The sequence below is a fragment of the Manis pentadactyla genome, chromosome 1 (genome assembly GCF_030020395.1).
Source record: "Manis pentadactyla isolate mManPen7 chromosome 1, mManPen7.hap1, whole genome shotgun sequence".
NCBI classification, from domain to species: Eukaryota; Metazoa; Chordata; class Mammalia; order Pholidota; family Manidae; genus Manis; species Manis pentadactyla.
The window spans coordinates 52,957,134-52,980,355 of NC_080019.1; positions in this window are offsets into that span (position 1 = coordinate 52,957,134).

The following is a 23,222-nucleotide window of genomic DNA, read 5'->3' on the forward strand; positions in this document are numbered from 1 at the left end:
AACTTACAACTAATTCCAGCCCTAGCCCTGGCGTCAGTATCCGACACTTCAGCTTTAGCATTAGTGTCAACCAAACATCACCTTAAAATGAAAATCAATCTTAGACTCGCCCTCACATCTGAGATGGATCCGCATCTAACGGTAACCCTATATCACCCATACTCCTTATCAAACACCTCAAACTAACCCTAGACCCGATCCATGGACCAGAGATTTCGCCTTCACCATTGATATGACCTATGACTCCCTCAACCCTGTGACTCGACATCACACTCGCCCTGACATCAAAATTACACCCTAATTATGTCCATAACCATATCTTCTGCATAGACTTTACCTTAATGAATACCCTACCCCTAAACAAGATCCCTTAAGCTGGATCCTCAGCGTCAGCATTGATGTCACCAATGCCACACCATGATGATCAAGATCAATCTGTCCTTCGCCCTCACATCAGAGTAGGATCCAAAATCGAGCCGTATCCACGTAAACCCCATACCCTTTAACGATTACATAACCCTAACCCTAGTGCAGACCTGTTTCCTGAAACTCCACCATCACCTTGGATATCACCCTTGCCTCACTGTAATCCTGGATCCATAATCGCATAGTCTCCCTAACGTAAGAGAAGGAACCTATGTCTAAACGAAACAATACCATTCCTCTACAGCTTCCCCAAAACCTAACCCTAACCCTAGCCCTGGCCCGAGGTCCTGACACCTCACCTTGACCACTGACGTCACCCATGACTCACCATAACCCTGATCCACCATCTTGCACTCCCCGTCATATCAGACCCAGAACCTAAATCTTTCCATAATGCTAATGTATCCGGAAACCAGAGAGAACACAAAATTTTAACCCTAGCACTGAGTCCTGGGCCTATACTCAAAACGACACCATTGACACCACCCAGGGACCTCCTCAACACTGAATCGCAATTTCACACTCGCACTCACATCAGAGCTGGACCCTACCCTTAATCCTAAAATTATCCTTTCTGTAGAACAGAACGACCCACTAATCCAAACCCTAGCCATGACTCTTGGACCTGTCCATTAACCGTAAACATTGGCATGACCCACCATTCACCGTAATCCTGAACCTCAATCTCGCACTTGCCCTCACATCAGAGACAAGCCCTAAGTCTGTCCATACCCCTATCGTTCCTGTACACCTCACAGAGCACAATACCCTAACTCTAGCCCTGGCCACTTTACCTGAGCCGACACCATCAGCTTCAATGTCTGTCATGCCGTACCGTAAACATGAAGCTCAATCTGCCATCGTCCTAACATCGGAGTCAGATGCTAACTCTAAATATAACTCTATGTTACTGTAAATCTTACTGACCACCTAACCCTAACCCTAGGACCGAGCCCTGGACTAGATTCTCTGCCTTCAACATTGATGCCAACTAGGAGACACATCTTTACCCTGAGCCTCAATCGCACCATCGCACTCACATCAGAATTGAACAAAAATTCTCTCCATAAACGTATCATATGCATAGACATTCCCTTAGAGGAAACCCTAACCCTAGCCCAGGCCCCTTTAACTGAATTGCCACCATCAGCATTGACGTCTGTCATTCCTCCCCATAAAACTGAAGCTCATTCTGCCCATTGCCCTCACATCAGAGTCAGATCAGAACTCTAACTTTCATTCAATCAGCCCCATACACCTTAACTTACAACTAACGCCAGCCCTAGCCCTTTCGTCAGGATCTCACACTTCACCTTAAGCATTAATGTCATCCACACCTCACCTTAAAACTTAAACTCAATCTTCCACTCGCACTCACATCGTAGACGGATCCGAATCTAACTGTAACCATATCTCACCCATAGTCCGTATCAAATATCTCAACCTAACCCTAGACCCGATCCATGGACCAGATATTTCGCCTTCACCATTGATATCAACTATGACTCCCTCAACCCTGTGACTCGACCTCACACTCGCTCTGACATCAAAATTACACCCTAATTATATCCATAACCATATCTTCTGCACAGACTTTACCTTACAGAAAACCCTACAACTAACCAAGGTCCCTTAACCTGGACACTCAGCATCAGCATTGACGTCACCTATGTCACACCATGATGATCAAGATCAATCTGGCCATCGCCCTCACATCAGAGTAGGATTCAAAATTGAGCCATATCCACGTAAACCCCATACCCTTTTACGATTACATAACACTAACCCAAGCGCGGCCCTGTGGCCTGAAACTCCAAAATCACCATGGATACCACAATTGCCTCACTGTAATCCTGGAACTGAATCTCACATTCGCCCTAACGTAAGAGAAGGACCCTTTGTCTAAATGTAACAGTACCCTCTCTCTACAACTAACGAAAAACCTAACCCTAAGCCTAGCCCTGGCCAGTGGTCCTGACAGCTCACCTGGAACATTGACGTCACCCATGCCTCACCATAACCCTGTTCCAACATCTTGCACTCCCCGTCACATCAGACCATGAACCTAACTCTTTCCGTAATGCTAATGTCTCTGGAAACCAGAGAGAACAAAAAATTTTAACCCTAGCACTGAATCCTGGGCCTATCCACAAAACGTTAACATCAACAACTCCAAGGGCCCTCCTCAACACTGAAACGCAATTTCAGAGTCGCACTCACATCAGAGCTGGACCCTAACCCTAATCCTTAACTTATCCTTTCTGAAGAACCGAATGACCCACGAATCTCAACCCTAGCCATGACTCTTTACCTGTCCTTTCAACGTAACCACTGGCATCAGGCATGCTTCACCGTAATCCTGAACCACAATCTCGAACTTGCCCTCACATCAGAGACCAGCCCTAAGACTGTCCTTCACCCTATCCTTCCTGTACACCTCACAGAACACAATACCCTATCTCTAACCCTGGCCACTTTACCTAAACGTTGCCATCAGCTTCAACGTCTGTCGTGCCGCAAAGTAAACCTGAAGCTCAGTCTGGCCATCTCCCTCACATCAGTGTCAGATGCGAACTCTAAAGGCAACTCTATGTTCCTGTAAATCTTACTGAACACCTAAGCCTAACCCTAGACACGAGCCCTGGACTAGATACTCTGGCTTCAACATTGCTGCCGACTAGGAGGCACATCTTCACACTGAGCATGAAACTTACCCTCGCACTCAAATCAGAATTAAACCCAAATTCTCTCTGTAACCGTATCATATGCATAGGCTTTCCCTCACAGGAAAACCTAACCCTAGCCCAGGCCCCTTTAACTGACCCCACACCATCAGCATTTTCGTCTGTCATTCCTCCCCATAAAACTAAAGCTCATTCTGGCCATTGCCCTCACATCAGAGTCGGATCAGAACCCTGTCACTCAATCAGCCACATACACCTTAACTTACAACTAATTCCAGCCCTAGCCCTGGCGTCAGTATCCGACACTTCAGCTTTAGCATTAGTGTCAACCAAACATCACCTTAAAATGAAAATCAATCTTAGACTCGCCCTCACATCAGAGATGGATCCGAATCTAACGGTTACCCTATATCACCCATACTCCTTTTCAAACACCTCAAACTAACCCTAGACCCGATCCATGGACCAGAGATTTCGCCTTCACCATTGATATCACCTATGACTCCCTCAACCCTGTGACTAGACCTCACACTCGCCCTGACATCAAAATTACACCCTAATTATGTCCATAACCATATCTTCTGCATAGACTTTACCTTACTGAATACCCTACCCCTAAACAAGATCCCTTAAGCTGGATCCTCAGCGTCAGCATTGATGTCACCAATGCCACACCATGATGATCAAGATCAATCTGTCCTTCGCCCTCACATCAGAGTAGGATCCAAAATCGAGCCGTATCCACTTAAACCCCATACCCTTTAACGATTACATAACCCTAACCCTAGTGCGGACCTGTTTCCTGAAACTCCACCATCACCTTGGATATCACCCTTGCCTCACTGTAATCCTGGAACCATAATCGCATAGTCTCCCTAACGTAAGAGAAGGAACCTATGTCTAAACGAAACAATACCATTCCTCTACAGCTTCCCCAAAACCTAACCCTAACCCTAGCCCTGGCCCGAGGTCCTGACACCTCACCTTGACCACTGACGTCACCCATGCCTCACCATAAACCTGATCCACCATCTTGCACTCCCCGTCATATCAGACCCAGAACCTAAATCTTTCCATAATGCTAATGTATCTGGAAACCAGAGAGAACACAAAATTTTAACCCTAGCACTGAGTCCTGGGCCTATACTCACAACGACACCATTGACATCACCCAGGGACCTCCTCAACACTGAACCGCAATTTCACACTCGCACTCACATCAGAGCTGGACCCTACCCTTAATCCTAAAATTATCCTTTCTGTAGAACAGAAGGACCCACTAATCCAAACCCTAGCCACGACTCTTGGACCTGTCCATTAACCGTAAACATTGGCATGACCCAACATTCACCGTAATCCTGAACCTCAATCTCGCACTTGCCCTCACATCAGAGACAAGCCCTAAGTCTGTCCATACCCCTATCGTTCCTGTACACCTCACAGAGCACAATACCCTAACTCTAGCCCTGGCCACTTTACCTGAGCCGACACCATCAGCTTCAATGTCTGTCATGCCGTACCGTAAACATGAAGCTCAATCTGGCCATCGCCCTAACATCAGAGTCAGATGCTAACTCTAAATATCACTCTATGTTACTTTAAATCTTACTGACCACCTAACCCTAACCCTAGGACCGAGCCCTGGACTAGATTCTCTGCCTTCAACATTGATGCCAACTAGGAGACAGATCTTTACCCTGAGCCTCAATCGCACCATCGCACTCACATCAGAATTGAACAAAAATTCTCTCCATAAACGTATCATATGCATAGACATTCCCTTAGAAGAAACCCTAACCCTAGCCCAGGCCCCTTTAACTGAATTGCCACCATCAGCATTGACGTCTGTCATTCCTCCCCATAAAACTGAAGCTCATTCTGCCCATTGCCCTCACATCAGAGTCAGATCAGAACTCTAACTTTCATTCAATCAGCCCCATACACCTTAACTTACAACTAACGCCAGCCCTAGCCCTTTAGTCAGGATCTCACACTTCACCTTAAGCATTAATGTCATCCACACCTCACCTTAAAACTTAAACTCAATCTTCCACTCGCACTCACATCGTAGACGGATCCGAATCTAACTGTAACCATATCTCACCCATAGTCCGTATCAAACATCTCAACCTAACCCTAGACCCGATCCATGGACCAGATATTTCGCCTTCACCATTGATATCAACTATGACTCCCTCAACCCTGTGACTCGACCTCACACTCGCTCTGACATCAAAATTACACCCTAATTATATCCATAACCATATCTTCTGCACAGACTTTACCTTACAGAAAACCCTACAACTAACCAAGGTCCCTTAACCTGGACACTCAGCATCAGCATTGACGTCACCTATGTCACACCATGATGATCAAGATCAATCTGGCCATCGCCCTCACATCAGAGTAGGATTCAAAATTGAGCCATATCCACGTAAACCCCATACCCTTTTACGATTACATAACACTAACCCAAGCGCGGCCCTGTGGCCTGAAACTCCAAAATCACCATGGATACCACAATTGCCTCACTGTAATCCTGGAACTGAATCTCACATTCGCCCTAACGTAAGAGAAGGACCCTTTGTCTAAATGTAACAGTACCCTCTCTCTACAACTAACGAAAAACCTAACCCTAAGCCTAGCCCTGGCCAGTGGTCCTGACAGCTCACCTGGAACATTGACGTCACCCATGCCTCACCATAACCCTGTTCCAACATCTTGCACTCCCCGTCACATCAGACCAAGAACCTAACTCTTTCCGTAATGCTAATGTCTCTGGAAACCAGAGAGAACAAAAAATTTTAACCCTAGCACTGAATCCTGGGCCTATCCACAAAACGTTAACATCAACAACTCCAAGGGCCCTCCTCAACACTGAAACGCAATTTCAGAGTCGCACTCACATCAGAGCTGGACCCTAACCCTAATCCTTAACTTATCCTTTCTGAAGAACCGAATGACCCACGAATCTCAACCCTAGCCATGACTCTTTACCTGTCCTTTCAACGTAACCACTGGCATCAGGCATGCTTCACCGTAATCCTGAACCACAATCTCGAACTTGCCCTCACATCAGAGACCAGCCCTAAGACTGTCCTTCACCCTATCCTTCCTGTACACCTCACAGAACACAATACCCTATCTCTAACCCTGGCCACTTTACCTAAACGTTGCCATCAGCTTCAACGTCTGTCGTGCCGCAAAGTAAACCTGAAGCTCAGTCTGGCCATCTCCCTCACATCAGTGTCAGATGCGAACTCTAAAGGCAACTCTATGTTCCTGTAAATCTTACTGAACACCTAAGCCTAACCCTAGACACGAGCCCTGGACTAGATACTCTGGCTTCAACATTGCTGCCGACTAGGAGGCACATCTTCACAATGTGCATGAAACTTACCCTCGCACTCAAATCAGAATTAAACCCAAATTCTCTCTGTAACCGTATCATATGCATAGGCTTTCCCTCACAAGAAACCCTAACCCTAGCCCAGGCCCCTTTAACTGACCCCACACCATCAGCATTGGCGTCTGTCATTCCTCCCCATAAAACTAAAGCTCATTCTGGCCATTGCCCTCACATCAGAGTCGGATCAGAACCCTGTCACTCAATCAGCCACATACACCTTAACTTACAACTAATTCCAGCCCTAGCCCTGGCGTCAGTATCCGACACTTCAGCTTTAGCATTAGTGTCAACCAAACATCACCTTAAAATGAAAATCAATCTTAGACTCGCCCTCACATCAGAGATGGATCCGAATCTAACGGTTACCCTATATCACCCATACTCCTTTTCAAACACCTCAAACTAACCCTAGACCCGATCCATGGACCAGAGATTTCGCCTTCACCATTGATATCACCTATGACTCCCTCAACCCTGTGACTCGACCTCACACTCGCCCTGACATCAAAATTACACCCTAATTATGTCCATAACCATATCTTCTGCATAGACTTTACCTTACTGAATACCCTACCCCTAAACAAGATCCCTTAAGCTGGATCCTCAGCGTCAGCATTGATGTCACCAATGCCACACCATGATGATCAAGATCAATCTGTCCTTCGCCCTCACATCAGAGTAGGATCCAAAATCGAGCCGTATCCACTTAAACCCCATACCCTTTAACGATTACATAACCCTAACCCTAGTGCGGACCTGTTTCCTGAAACTCCACCATCACCTTGGATATCACCCTTGCCTCACTGTAATCCTGGAACCATAATCGCATAGTCTCCCTAACGTAAGAGAAGGAACCTATGTCTAAACGAAACAATACCATTCCTCTACAGCTTCCCCAAAACCTAACCCTAACCCTAGCCCTGGCCCGAGGTCCTGACACCTCACCTTGACCACTGACGTCACCCATGCCTCACCATAAACCTGATCCACCATCTTGCACTCCCCGTCATATCAGACCCAGAACCTAAATCTTTCCATAATGCTAATGTATCTGGAAACCAGAGAGAACACAAAATTTTAACCCTAGCACTGAGTCCTGGGCCTATACTCACAACGACACCATTGACATCACCCAGGGACCTCCTCAACACTGAACCGCAATTTCACACTCGCACTCACATCAGAGCTTTACCCTACCCTTAATCCTAAAATTATCCTTTCTGTAGAACAGAAGGACCCACTAATCCAAACCCTAGCCACGACTCTTGGACCTGTCCATTAACCGTAAACATTGGCATGACCCAACATTCACCGTAATCCTGAACCTCATTCTCGCACTTGCCCTCACATCAGAGACAAGCCCTAAGTCTGTCCATACCCCTATCGTTCCTGTACACCTCACAGAGCACAATACCCTAACTCTAGCCCTGGCCACTTTACCTGAGCCGACACCATCAGCTTCAATGTCTGTCATGCCGTACCGTAAACATGAAGCTCAATCTGCCATCGTCCTAACATCGGAGTCAGATGCTAACTCTAAATATAACTCTATGTTACTGTAAATCTTACTGACCACCTAACCCTAACCCTAGGACCGAGCCCTGGACTATATTCTCTGCCTTCAACATTGATGCCAACTAGGAGACACATCTTTACCCTGAGCCTCAATCGCACCATCGCACTCACATCAGAATTGAACAAAAATTCTCTCCATAAACGTATCATATGCATAGACATTCCCTTAGAGGAAACCCTAACCCTAGCCCAGGCCCCTTTAACTGAATTGCCACCATCAGCATTGACGTCTGTCATTCCTCCCCATAAAACTGAAGCTCATTCTGCCCATTGCCCTCACATCAGAGTCAGATCAGAACTCTAACTTTCATTCAATCAGCCCCATACACCTTAACTTACAACTAACGCCAGCCCTAGCCCTTTCGTCAGGATCTCACACTTCACCTTAAGCATTAATGTCATCCACACCTCACCTTAAAACTTAAACTCAATCTTCCACTCGCACTCACATCGTAGACGGATCCGAATCTAACTGTAACCATATCTCACCCATAGTCCGTATCAAACATCTCAACCTAACCCTAGACCCGATCCATGGACCAGATATTTCGCCTTCACCATTGATATCAACTATGACTCCCTCAACCCTGTGACTCGACCTCACACTCGCTCTGACATCAAAATTACACCCTAATTATATCCATAACCATATCTTCTGCACAGACTTTACCTTACAGAAAACCCTACAACTAACCAAGGTCCCTTAACCTGGACACTCAGCATCAGCATTGACGTCACCTATGTCACACCATGATGATCAAGATCAATCTGGCCATCGCCCTCACATCAGAGTAGGATTCAAAATTGAGCCATATCCACGTAAACCCCATACCCTTTTACGATTACATAACACTAACCCAAGCGCGGCCCTGTGGCCTGAAACTCCAAAATCACCATGGATACCACAATTGCCTCACTGTAATCCTGGAACTGAATCTCACATTCGCCCTAACGTAAGAGAAGGACCCTTTGTCTAAATGTAACAGTACCCTCTCTCTACAACTAACGAAAAACCTAACCCTAAGCCTAGCCCTGGCCAGTGGTCCTGACAGCTCACCTGGAACATTGACGTCACCCATGCCTCACCATAACCCTGTTCCAACATCTTGCACTCCCCGTCACATCAGACCAAGAACCTAACTCTTTCCGTAATGCTAATGTCTCTGGAAACCAGAGAGAACAAAAAATTTTAACCCTAGCACTGAATCCTGGGCCTATCCACAAAACGTTAACATCAACAACTCCAAGGGCCCTCCTCAACACTGAAACGCAATTTCAGAGTCGCACTCACATCAGAGCTGGACCCTAACCCTAATCCTTAACTTATCCTTTCTGAAGAACCGAATGACCCACGAATCTCAACCCTAGCCATGACTCTTTACCTGTCCTTTCAACGTAACCACTGGCATCAGGCATGCTTCACCGTAATCCTGAACCACAATCTCGAACTTGCCCTCACATCAGAGACCAGCCCTAAGACTGTCCTTCACCCTATCCTTCCTGTACACCTCACAGAACACAATACCCTATCTCTAACCCTGGCCACTTTACCTAAACGTTGCCATCAGATTCAACGTCTGTCGTGCCGCAAAGTAAACCTGAAGCTCAGTCTGGCCATCTCCCTCACATCAGTGTCAGATGCGAACTCTAAATGCAACTCTATGTTCCTGTAAATCTTACTGAACACCTAAGCCTAACCCTAGACATGAGCCCTGGACTAGATACTGTGGCTTCAACATTGCTGCCGACTAGGAGGCACATCTTTACACTGAGCCTGAAACTTACCCTCGCACTCAAATCAGAATTAAACCCAAATTCTCTCCGTAACCGTATCATATGCATAGGCTTTCCCTCACAAGAAAACCTAACCCTAGCCCAGGCCCCTTTAACTGACCCCACACCATCAGCATTGGCGTCTGTCATTCCTCCCCATAAAACTAAAGCTCATTCTGGCCATTGCCCTCACATCAGAGTCGGATCAGAACCCTGTCACTCAATCAGCCACATACACCTTAACTTACAACTAATTCCAGCCCTAGCCCTGGCGTCAGTATCCGACACTTCAGCTTTAGCATTAGTGTCAACCAAACATCACCTTAAAATGAAAATCAATCTTAGACTCGCCCTCACATCAGAGATGGATCCGAATCTAACGGTTACCCTATATCACCCATACTCCTTTTCAAACACCTCAAACTAACCCTAGACCCGATCCATGGACCAGAGATTTCGCCTTCACCATTGATATGACCTATGACTCCCTCAACCCTGTGACTCGACATCACACTCGCCCTGACATCAAAATTACACCCTAATTATGTCCATAACCATATCTTCTGCATAGACTTTACCTTAATGAATACCCTACCCCTAAACAAGATCCCTTAAGCTGGATCCTCAGCGTCAGCATTGATGTCACCAATGCCACACCATGATGATCAAGATCAATCTGTCCTTCGCCCTCACATCAGAGTAGGATCCAAAATCGAGCCGTATCCACGTAAACCCCATACCCTTTAACGATTACATAACCCTAACCCTAGTGCAGACCTGTTTCCTGAAACTCCACCATCACCTTGGATATCACCCTTGCCTCACTGTAATCCTGGATCCATAATCGCATAGTCTCCCTAACGTAAGAGAAGGAACCTATGTCTAAACGAAACAATACCATTCCTCTACAGCTTCCCCAAAACCTAACCCTAACCCTAGCCCTGGCCCGAGGTCCTGACACCTCACCTTGACCACTGACGTCACCCATGACTCACCATAACCCTGATCCACCATCTTGCACTCCCCGTCATATCAGACCCAGAACCTAAATCTTTCCATAATGCTAATGTATCCGGAAACCAGAGAGAACACAAAATTTTAACCCTAGCACTGAGTCCTGGGCCTATACTCAAAACGACACCATTGACACCACCCAGGGACCTCCTCAACACTGAATTGCAATTTCACACTCGCACTCACATCAGAGCTGGACCCTACCCTTAATCCTAAAATTATCCTTTCTGTAGAACAGAACGACCCACTAATCCAAACCCTAGCCATGACTCTTGGACCTGTCCATTAACCGTAAACATTGGCATGACCCACCATTCACCGTAATCCTGAACCTCAATCTCGCACTTGCCCTCACATCAGAGACAAGCCCTAAGTCTGTCCATACCCCTATCGTTCCTGTACACCTCACAGAGCACAATACCCTAACTCTAGCCCTGGCCACTTTACCTGAGCCGACACCATCAGCTTCAATGTCTGTCATGCCGTACCGTAAACATGAAGCTCAATCTGGCCATCGCCCTAACATCAGAGTCAGATGCTAACTCTAAATATAACTCTATGTTACTGTAAATCTTACTGACCACCTAACCCTAACCCTAGGACCGAGCCCTGGACTATATTCTCTGCCTTCAACATTGATGCCAACTAGGAGACACATCTTTACCCTGAGCCTCAATCGCACCATCGCACTCACATCAGAATTGAACAAAAATTCTCTCCATAAACGTATCATATGCATAGACATTCCCTTAGAGGAAACCCTAACCCTAGCCCAGGCCCCTTTAACTGAATTGCCACCATCAGCATTGACGTCTGTCATTCCTCCCCATAAAACTGAAGCTCATTCTGCCCATTGCCCTCACATCAGAGTCAGATCAGAACTCTAACTTTCATTCAATCAGCCCCATACACCTTAACTTACAACTAACGCCAGCCCTAGCCCTTTCGTCAGGATCTCACACTTCACCTTAAGCATTAATGTCATCCACACCTCACCTTAAAACTTAAACTCAATCTTCCACTCGCACTCACATCGTAGACGGATCCGAATCTAACTGTAACCCTATCTCACCCATACTCCGTATCAAACATCTCAACCTAACCCTAGACCCGATCCATGGACCAGATATTTCGCCTTCACCATTGATATCAACTATGACTCCCTCAACCCTGTGACTCGACCTCACACTCGCTCTGACATCAAAATTTCACCCTAATTATATCCATAACCATATCTTCTGCACAGACTTTACCTTACAGAAAACCCTACAACTAACCAAGGTCCCTTAACCTGGACACTCAGCATCAGCATTGACGTCACCTATGTCACACCATGATGATCAAGATCAATCTGGCCATCGCCCTCACATCAGAGTAGGATTCAAAATTGAGCCATATCCACGTAAACCCCATACCCTTTTACGATTACATAACACTAACCCAAGCGCGGACCTGTGGCCTGAAACTCCAAAATCACCATGGATACCACAATTGCCTCACTGTAATCCTGGAACTGAATCTCACATTCGCCCTAACGTAAGAGAAGGACCCTTTGTCTAAATGTAACAGTACCCTCTCTCTACAACTAACGAAAAACCTAACCCTAAGCCTAGCCCTGGCCAGTGGTCCTGACAGCTCACCTGGAACATTGACGTCACCCATGCCTCACCATAACCCTGTTCCAACATCTTGCACTCCCCGTCACATCAGACCAAGAACCTAACTCTTTCCGTAATGCTAATGTCTCTGGAAACCAGAGAGAACAAAAAATTTTAACCCTAGCACTGAATCCTGGGCCTATCCACAAAACGTTAACATCAACAACTCCAAGGGCCCTCCTCAACACTGAAACGCAATTTCAGAGTCGCACTCACATCAGAGCTGGACCCTAACCCTAATCCTTAACTTATCCTTTCTGAAGAACCGAATGACCCACGAATCTCAACCCTAGACATGACTCTTTACCTGTCCTTTCAACGTAACCACTGGCATCAGGCATGCTTCACCGTAATCCTGAACCACAATCTCGAACTTGCCCTCACATCAGAGACCAGCCCTAAGACTGTCCTTCACCCTATCCTCCCTGTACACCTCACAGAACACAATACCCTATCTCTAACCCTGGCCACTTTACCTAAACGTTGCCATCAGCTTCAACGTCTGTCGTGCCGCAAAGTAAACCTGAAGCTCAGTCTGGCCATTTCCCTCACATCAGTGTCAGATGCGAACTCTAAATGCAACTCTATGTTCCTGTAAATCTTACTGAACACCTAAGCCTAACCCTAGACATGAGCCCTGGGCTAGATACTCTGGCTTCAACATTGCTGCCGACTAGGAGGCACATCTTTACACTGAGCCTGAAACTTACCCTCGCACTCAAATCAGAATTAAACCCAAATTCTCTCCGTAACCGTATCATATGCATAGGCTTTCCCTCACAGGAAAACCTAACCCTAGCCCAGGCCCCTTTAACTGACCCCACACCATCAGCATTGGCGTCTGTCATTCCTCCCCATAAAACTAAAGCTCATTCTGGCCATTGCCCTCACATCAGAGTCGGGTCGGAACCCTGTCACTCAATCAGCCACATACACCTTAACTTACAACTAATTCCAGCCCTAGCCCTGGCGTCAGTATCCGACACTTCAGCTTTAGCATTAGTGTCAACCAAACATCACCTTAAAATGAAAATCAATCTTAGACTCGCCCTCACATCAGAGATGGACCCGCATCTAACGGTAACCCTATATCACCCATACTCCTTATCAAACACCTCAAACTAACCCTAGACCCGATCCATAGACCAGAGATTTCGACTTCACCATTGATATCACCTATGACTCCCTCAACCCTGTGACTCGACCTCACACTCGCCCTGACATCAAAATTACACCCTAATTATGTCCATAACCATATCTTCTGCATAGACTTTACCTTACTGAATACCCTACCCCTAAACAAGATCCCTTAAGCTGGATCCTCAGCGTCAGCATTGATGTCACCAATGCCACACCATGATGATCAAGATCAATCTGTCCTTCGCCCTCACATCAGAGTAGGATCCAAAATCGAGCCGTATCCACGTAAACCCCATACCCTTTAACGATTACATAACCCTAACCCTAGTGCGGACCTGTTTCCTGAAACTCCACCATCACCTTGGATATCACCCTTGCCTCACTGTAATCCTGGATCCATAATCGCATAGTCTCCCTAACGTAAGAGAAGGAACCTATGTCTAAACGAAACAATACCATTCCTCTACAGCTTCCCCAAAACCTAACCCTAACCCTAGCCCTGGCCCGAGGTCCTGACACCTCACTTTGACCACTGACGTCACCCATGCCTCACCATAACCCTGATCCACCATCTTGCACTCCCCGTCATATCAGACCCAGAACCTAAATCTTTCCATAATGCTAATGTATCCGGAAACCAGAGAGAACACAAAATTTTAACCCTAGCACTGAGTCCTGGGCCTATACTCACAACGACACCATTGACATCACCCAGGGACCTCCTCAACACTGAACCGCAATTTCACACTCGCACTCACATCAGAGCTGGACCCTACCCTTAATCCTAAAATTATCCTTTCTGTAGAACAGAACGACCCACTAATCCAAACCCTAGCCATGACTCTTGGACCTGTCCATTAACCGTAAACATTGGCATGACCCACCATTCACCGTAATCCTGAACCTCAATCTCGCACTTGCCCTCACATCAGAGACAAGCCCTAAGTCTGTCCATACCCCTATCGTTCCTGTACACCTCACAGAGCACAATACCCTAACTCTAGCCCTGGCCACTTTACCTGAGCCGACACCATCAGCTTCAATGTCTGTCATGCCGTACCGTAAACATGAAGCTCAATCTGGCCATCGCCCAACATCAGAGTCAGATGCTAACTCTAAATATAACTCTATGTTACTGTAAATCTTACTGACCACCTAACCCTAACCCTAGGACCGAGCCCTGGACTAGATTCTTTGCCTTCAACATTGATGCCAACTAGGAGACACATCTTTACCCTGAGCCTCAATCGCACCATCGCACTCACATCAGAATTGAACAAAAATTCTCTCCATAAACGTATCATATGCATAGACATTCCCTTAGAGGAAACCCTAACCCTAGCCCAGGCCCCTTTAACTGAATTGCCACCATCAGCATTGACGTCTGTCATTCCTCCCCATAAAACTGAAGCTCATTCTGCCCATTGCCCTCACATCAGAGTCAGATCAGAACTCTAACTTTCACTCAATCAGCCCCATACACCTTAACTTACAACTAACGCCAGCCCTAGCCCTTTCGTCAGGATCTCACACTTCTCCTTAAGCATTAATGTCATCCACACCTCACCTTAAAACTTAAACTCAATCTTCCACTCGCACTCACATCGTAGACGGATCCGAATCTAACTGTAACCCTATCTCACCCATACTCCGTATCAAACATCTCAACCTAACCCTAGACCCGATCCATGGACCAGATATTTCGCCTTCACCATTGATATCAACTATGACTCCCTCAACCCTGTGACTCGACCTCACACTCGCCCTGACATCAAAATTTCACCCTAATTATATCCATAACCATATCTTCTGCACAGACTTTACCTTACAGAAAACCCTACAACTAACCAAGGTCCCTTAACCTGGACACTCAGCATCAGCATTGACGTCACCTATGTCACACCATGATGATCAAGATCAATCTGGCCATCGCCCTCACATCAGAGTAGGATTCAAAATTGAGCCATATCCACGTAAACCCCATACCCTTTTACGATTACATAACACTAACCCAAGCGCGGCCCTGTGGCCTGAAACTCCAAAATCACCATGGATACCACAATTGCCTCACTGTAATCCTGGAACTGAATCTCACATTCGCCCTAACGTAAGAGAAGGACCCTTTGTCTAAATGTAACAGTACCCTCTCTCTACAACTAACGAAAAACCTAACCCTAAGCCTAGCCCTGGCCAGTGGTCCTGACAGCTCACCTGGAACATTGACGTCACCCATGCCTCACCATAACCCTGTTCCAACATCTTGCACTCCCCGTCACATCAGACCAAGAACCTAACTCTTTCCGTAATGCTAATGTCTCTGGAAACCAGAGAGAACAAAAAATTTTAACCCTAGCACTGAATCCTGGGCCTATCCACAAAACGTTAACATCAACAACTCCAAGGGCCCTCCTCAACACTGAAACGCAATTTCAGAGTCGCACTCACATCAGAGCTGGACCCTAACCCTAATCCTTAACTTATCCTTTCTGAAGAACCGAATGACCCACGAATCTCAACCCTAGCCATGACTCTTTACCTGTCCTTTCAACGTAACCACTGGCATCAGGCATGCTTCACCGTAATCCTGAACCACAATCTCGAACTTGCCCTCACATCAGAGACCAGCCCTAAGACTGTCCTTCACCCTATCCTTCCTGTACACCTCACAGAACACAATACCCTATCTCTAACCCTGGCCACTTTACCTAAACGTTGCCATCAGCTTCAACGTCTGTCGTGCCGCAAAGTAAACCTGAAGCTCAGTCTGGCCATCTCCCTCACATCAGTGTCAGATGCGAACTCTAAAGGCAACTCTATGTTCCTGTAAATCTTACTGAACACCTAAGCCTAACCCTAGACACGAGCCCTGGACTAGATACTCTGGCTTCAACATTGCTGCCGACTAGGAGGCACATCTTTACACTGAGCCTGAAACTTACCCTCGCACTCAAATCAAAATTAAACCCAAATTCTCTCCGTAACCGTATCATATGCATAGGCTTTCCCTCACAGGAAAACCTAACCCTAGCCCAGGCCCCTTTAACTGACCCCACACCATCAGCATTGGCGTCTGTCATTCCTCCCCATAAAACTAAAGCTCATTCTGGCCATTGCCCTCACATCAGAGTCGGGTCGGAACCCTGTCACTCAATCAGCCCCATACACCTTAACTTACAACTAATTCCAGCCCTAGCCCTGGCGTCAGTATCCGACACTTCAGCTTTAGCATTAGTGTCAACCAAACATCACCTTAAAATGAAAATCAATCTTAGACTCGCCCTCACATCAGAGATGGATCCGAATCTAACGGTAACCCTATATCACCCATACTCCTTATCAAACACCTCAAACTAACCCTAGACCCGATCCATGGACCAGAGATTTCGCCTTCACCATTGATATCAACTATGACTCCCTCAACCCTGTGACTCGACCTCACACTCGCCCTGACATCAAAATTACACCCTAATTATGTCCATAACCATATCTTCTGCATAGACTTTACCTTACTGAATACCCTACCCCTAAACAAGATCCCTTAAGCTGGATCCTCAGCGTCAGCATTGATGTCACCAATGCCACACCATGATGATCAAGATCAATCTGTCCTTCGCCCTCACATCAGAGTAGGATCCAAAATCGAGCCGTATCCACGTAAACCCCATACCCTTTAACGATTACATAACCCTAACCCTAGTGCGGACCTGTTTCCTGAAACTCCACCATCACCTTGGATATCACCCTTGCCTCACTGTAATCCTGGATCCATAATCGCATAGTCTCCCTAACGTAAGAGAAGGAACCTATGTCTAAACGAAACAATACCATTCCTCTACAGCTTCCCCAAAACCTAACCCTAACCCTAGCCCTGGCCCGAGGTCCTGACACCTCACTTTGACCACTGACGTCACCCATGCCTCACCATAACCCTGATCCACCATCTTGCACTCCCCGTCATATCAGACCCAGAACCTAAATCTTTCCATAATGCTAATGTATCCGGAAACCAGAGAGAACACAAAATTTTAACCCTAGCACTGAGTCCTGGGCCTATACTCACAACGACACCATTGACATCACCCAGGGACCTCCTCAACACTGAACCGCAAATTCACACTCGCATTCACATCAGAGCTGGACCCTACCCTTAATCCTAAAATTATCCTTTCTGTAGAACAGAACGACCCACTAATCCAAACCCAAGCCATGACTCTTGGACCTGTCCATTAACCGTAAACATTGGCATGACCCACCATTCACCGTAATCCTGAACCTCAATCTCGCACTTGCCCTCACATCAGAGACAAGCCCTAAGTCTGTCCATACCCCTATCGTTCCTGTACACCTCACAGAGCACAATACCCTAACTCTAGCCCTGGCCACTTTACCTGAGCCGACACCATCAGCTTCAATGTCTGTCATGCCGTACCGTAAACATGAAGCTCAATCTGGCCATCGCCCAACATCAGAGTCAGATGCTAACTCTAAATATAACTCTATGTTACTGTAAATCTTACTGACCACCTAACCCTAACCCTAGGACCGAGCCCTGGACTAGATTCTTTGCCTTCAACATTGATGCCAACTAGGAGACACATCTTTACCCTGAGCCTCAATCGCACCATCGCACTCACATCAGAATTGAACAAAAATTCTCTCCATAAACGTATCATATGCATAGACATTCCCTTAGAGGAAACCCTAACCCTAGCCCAGGCCCCTTTAACTGAATTGCCACCATCAGCATTGACGTCTGTCATTCCTCCCCATAAAACTGAAGCTCATTCTGCCCATTGCCCTCACATCAGAGTCAGATCAGAACTCTAACTTTCACTCAATCAGCCCCATACACCTTAACTTACAACTAACGCCAGCCCTAGCCCTTTCGTCAGGATCTCACACTTCACCTTAAGCATTAATGTCATCCACACCTCACCTTAAAACTTAAACTCAATCTTCCACTCGCACTCACATCGTAGACGGATCCGAATCTAACTGTAACCCTATCTCACCCATACTCCGTATCAAACATCTCAACCTAACCCTAGACCCGATCCATGGACCAGATATTTCGCCTTCACCATTGATATCAACTATGACTCCCTCAACCCTGTGACTCGACCTCACACTCGCCCTGACATCAAAATTTCACCCTAATTATATCCATAACCATATCTTCTGCACAGACTTTACCTTACAGAAAACCCTACAACTAACCAAGGTCCCTTAACCTGGACACTCAGCATCAGCATTGACGTCACCTATGTCACACCATGATGATCAAGATCAATCTGGCCATCGCCCTCACATCAGAGTAGGATTCAAAATTGAGCCATATCCACGTAAACCCCATACCCTTTTACGATTACATAACACTAACCCAAGCGCGGCCCTGTGGCCTGAAACTCCAAAATCACCATGGATACCACAATTGCCTCACTGTAATCCTGGAACTGAATCTCACATTCGCCCTAACGTAAGAGAAGGACCCTTTGTCTAAATGTAACAGTACTCTCTCTCTACAACTAACCAAAAACCTAACCCTAAGCCTAGCCCTGGCCAGTGGTCCTGACAGCTCACCTGGAACATTGACGTCACCCATGCCTCACCATAACCCTGTTCCAACATCTTGCACTCCCCGTCACATCAGACCAAGAACCTAACTCTTTCCGTAATGCTAATGTCTCTGGAAACCAGAGAGAACAAAAAATTTTAACCCTAGCACTGAATCCTGGGCCTATCCACAAAACGTTAACATCAACAACTCCAAGGGCCCTCCTCAACACTGAAACGCAATTTCAGAGTCGCACTCACATCAGAGCTGGACCCTAACCCTAATCCTTAACTTATCCTTTCTGAAGAACCGAATGACCCACGAATCTCAACCCTAGCCATGACTCTTTACCTGTCCTTTCAACGTAACCACTGGCATCAGGCATGCTTCACCGTAATCCTGAACCACAATCTCGAACTTGCCCTCACATCAGAGACCAGCCCTAAGACTGTCCTTCACCCTATCCTTCCTGTACACCTCACAGAACACAATACCCTATCTCTAACCCTGGCCACTTTACCTAAACGTTGCCATCAGCTTCAACGTCTGTCGTGCCGCAAAGTAAACCTGAAGCTCAGTCTGGCCATCTCCCTCACATCAGTGTCAGATGCGAACTCTAAAGGCAACTCTATGTTCCTGTAAATCTTACTGAACACCTAAGCCTAACCCTAGACACGAGCCCTGGACTAGATACTCTGGCTTCAACATTGCTGCCGACTAGGAGGCACATCTTCACACTGTGCATGAAACTTACCCTCGCACTCAAATCAGAATTAAACCCAAATTCTCTCTGTAACCGTATCATATGCATAGGCTTTCCCTCACAGGAAAACCTAACCCTAGCCCAGGCCCCTTTAACTGACCCCACACCATCAGCATTGGCGTCTGTCATTCCTCCCCATAAAACTAAAGCTCATTCTGGCCATTGCCCTCACATCAGAGTCGGATCAGAACCCTGTCACTCAATCAGCCACATACACCTTAACTTACAACTAATTCCAGCCCTAGCCCTGGCGTCAGTATCCGACACTTCAGCTTTAGCATTAGTGTCAACCAAACATCACCTTAAAATGAAAATCAATCTTAGACTCGCCCTCACATCAGAGATGGATCCGAATCTAACGGTTACCCTATATCACCCATACTCCTTTTCAAACACCTCAAACTAACCCTAGACCCGATCCATGGACCAGAGATTTCGCCTTCACCATTGATATCACCTATGACTCCCTCAACCCTGTGACTCGACATCACACTCGCCCTGACATCAAAATTACACCCTAATTATGTCCATAACCATATCTTCTGCATAGACTTTACCTTACTGAATACCCTACCCCTAAACAAGATCCCTTAAGCTGGATCCTCAGCGTCAGCATTGATGTCACCAATGCCACACCATGATGATCAAGATCAATCTGTCCTTCGCCCTCACATCAGAGTAGGATCCAAAATCGAGCCGTATCCACGTAAACCCCATACCCTTTAACGATTACATAACCCTAACCCTAGTGCGGACCTGTTTCCTGAAACTCCACCATCACCTTGGATATCACCCTTGCCTCACTGTAATCCTGGATCCATAATCGCATAGTCTCCCTAACGTAAGAGAAGGAACCTATGTCTAAACGAAACAATACCATTCCTCTACAGCTTCCCCAAAACCTAACCCTAACCCTAGCCCTGGCCCGAGGTCCTGACACCTCACTTTGACCACTGACGTCACCCATGCCTCACCATAACCCTGATCCACCATCTTGCACTCCCCGTCATATCAGACCCAGAACCTAAATCTTTCCATAATGCTAATGTATCCGGAAACCAGAGAGAACACAAAATTTTAACCCTAGCACTGAGTCCTGGGCCTATACTCACAACGACACCATTGACATCACCCAGGGACCTCCTCAACACTGAACCGCAAATTCACACTCGCATTCACATCAGAGCTGGACCCTACCCTTAATCCTAAAATTATCCTTTCTGTAGAACAGAACGACCCACTAATCCAAACCCAAGCCATGACTCTTGGACCTGTCCATTAACCGTAAACATTGGCATGACCCACCATTCACCGTAATCCTGAACCTCAATCTCGCACTTGCCCTCACATCAGAGACAAGCCCTAAGTCTGTCCATACCCCTATCGTTCCTGTACACCTCACAGAGCACAATACCCTAACTCTAGCCCTGGCCACTTTACCTGAGCCGACACCATCAGCTTCAATGTCTGTCATGCCGTACCGTAAACATGAAGCTCAATCTGGCCATCGCCCAACATCAGAGTCAGATGCTAACTCTAAATATAACTCTATGTTACTGTAAATCTTACTGACCACCTAACCCTAACCCTAGGACCGAGCCCTGGACTAGATTCTTTGCCTTCAACATTGATGCCAACTAGGAGACACATCTTTACCCTGAGCCTCAATCGCACCATCGCACTCACATCAGAATTGAACAAAAATTCTCTCCATAAACGTATCATATGCATAGACATTCCCTTAGAGGAAACCCTAACCCTAGCCCAGGCCCCTTTAACTGAATTGCCACCATCAGCATTGACGTCTGTCATTCCTCCCCATAAAACTGAAGCTCATTCTGCCCATTGATCTCACATCAGAGTCAGATCAGAACTCTAACTTTCACTCAATCAGCCCCATACACCTTAACTTACAACTAACGCCAGCCCTAGCCCTTTCGTCAGGATCTCACACTTCACCTTAAGCATTAATGTCATCCACACCTCACCTTAAAACTTAAACTCAATCTTCCACTCGCACTCACATCGTAGACGGATCCGAATCTAACTGTAACCCTATCTCACCCATACTCCGTATCAAACATCTCAACCTAACCCTAGACCCGATCCATGGACCAGATATTTCGCCTTCACCATTGATATCAACTATGACTCCCTCAACCCTGTGACTCGACCTCACACTCGCCCTGACATCAAAATTTCACCCTAATTATATCCATAACCATATCTTCTGCACAGACTTTACCTTACAGAAAACCCTACAACTAACCAAGGTCCCTTAACCTGGACACTCAGCATCAGCATTGACGTCACCTATGTCACACCATGATGATCAAGATCAATCTGGCCATCGCCCTCACATCAGAGTAGGATTCAAAATTGAGCCATATCCACGTAAACCCCATACCCTTTTACGATTACATAACACTAACCCAAGCGCGGCCCTGTGGCCTGAAACTCCAAAATCACCATGGATACCACAATTGCCTCACTGTAATCCTGGAACTGAATCTCACATTCGCCCTAACGTAAGAGAAGGACCCTTTGTCTAAATGTAACAGTACCCTCTCTCTACAACTAACGAAAAACCTAACCCTAAGCCTAGCCCTGGCCAGTGGTCCTGACAGCTCACCTGGAACATTGACGTCACCCATGCCTCACCATAACCCTGTTCCAACATCTTGCACTCCCCGTCACATCAGACCAAGAACCTAACTCTTTCCGTAATGCTAATGTCTCTGGAAACCAGAGAGAACAAAAAATTTTAACCCTAGCACTGAATCCTGGGCCTATCCACAAAACGTTAACATCAACAACTCCAAGGGCCCTCCTCAACACTGAAACGCAATTTCAGAGTCGCACTCACATCAGAGCTGGACCCTAACCCTAATCCTTAACTTATCCTTTCTGAAGAACCGAATGACCCACGAATCTCAACCCTAGCCATGACTCTTTACCTGTCCTTTCAACGTAACCACTGGCATCAGGCATGCTTCACCGTAATCCTGAACCACAATCTCGAACTTGCCCTCACATCAGAGACCAGCCCTAAGACTGTCCTTCACCCTATCCTTCCTGTACACCTCACAGAACACAATACCCTATCTCTAACCCTGGCCACTTTACCTAAACGTTGCCATCAGCTTCAACGTCTGTCGTGCCGCAAAGTAAACCTGAAGCTCAGTCTGGCCATCTCCCTCACATCAGTGTCAGATGCGAACTCTAA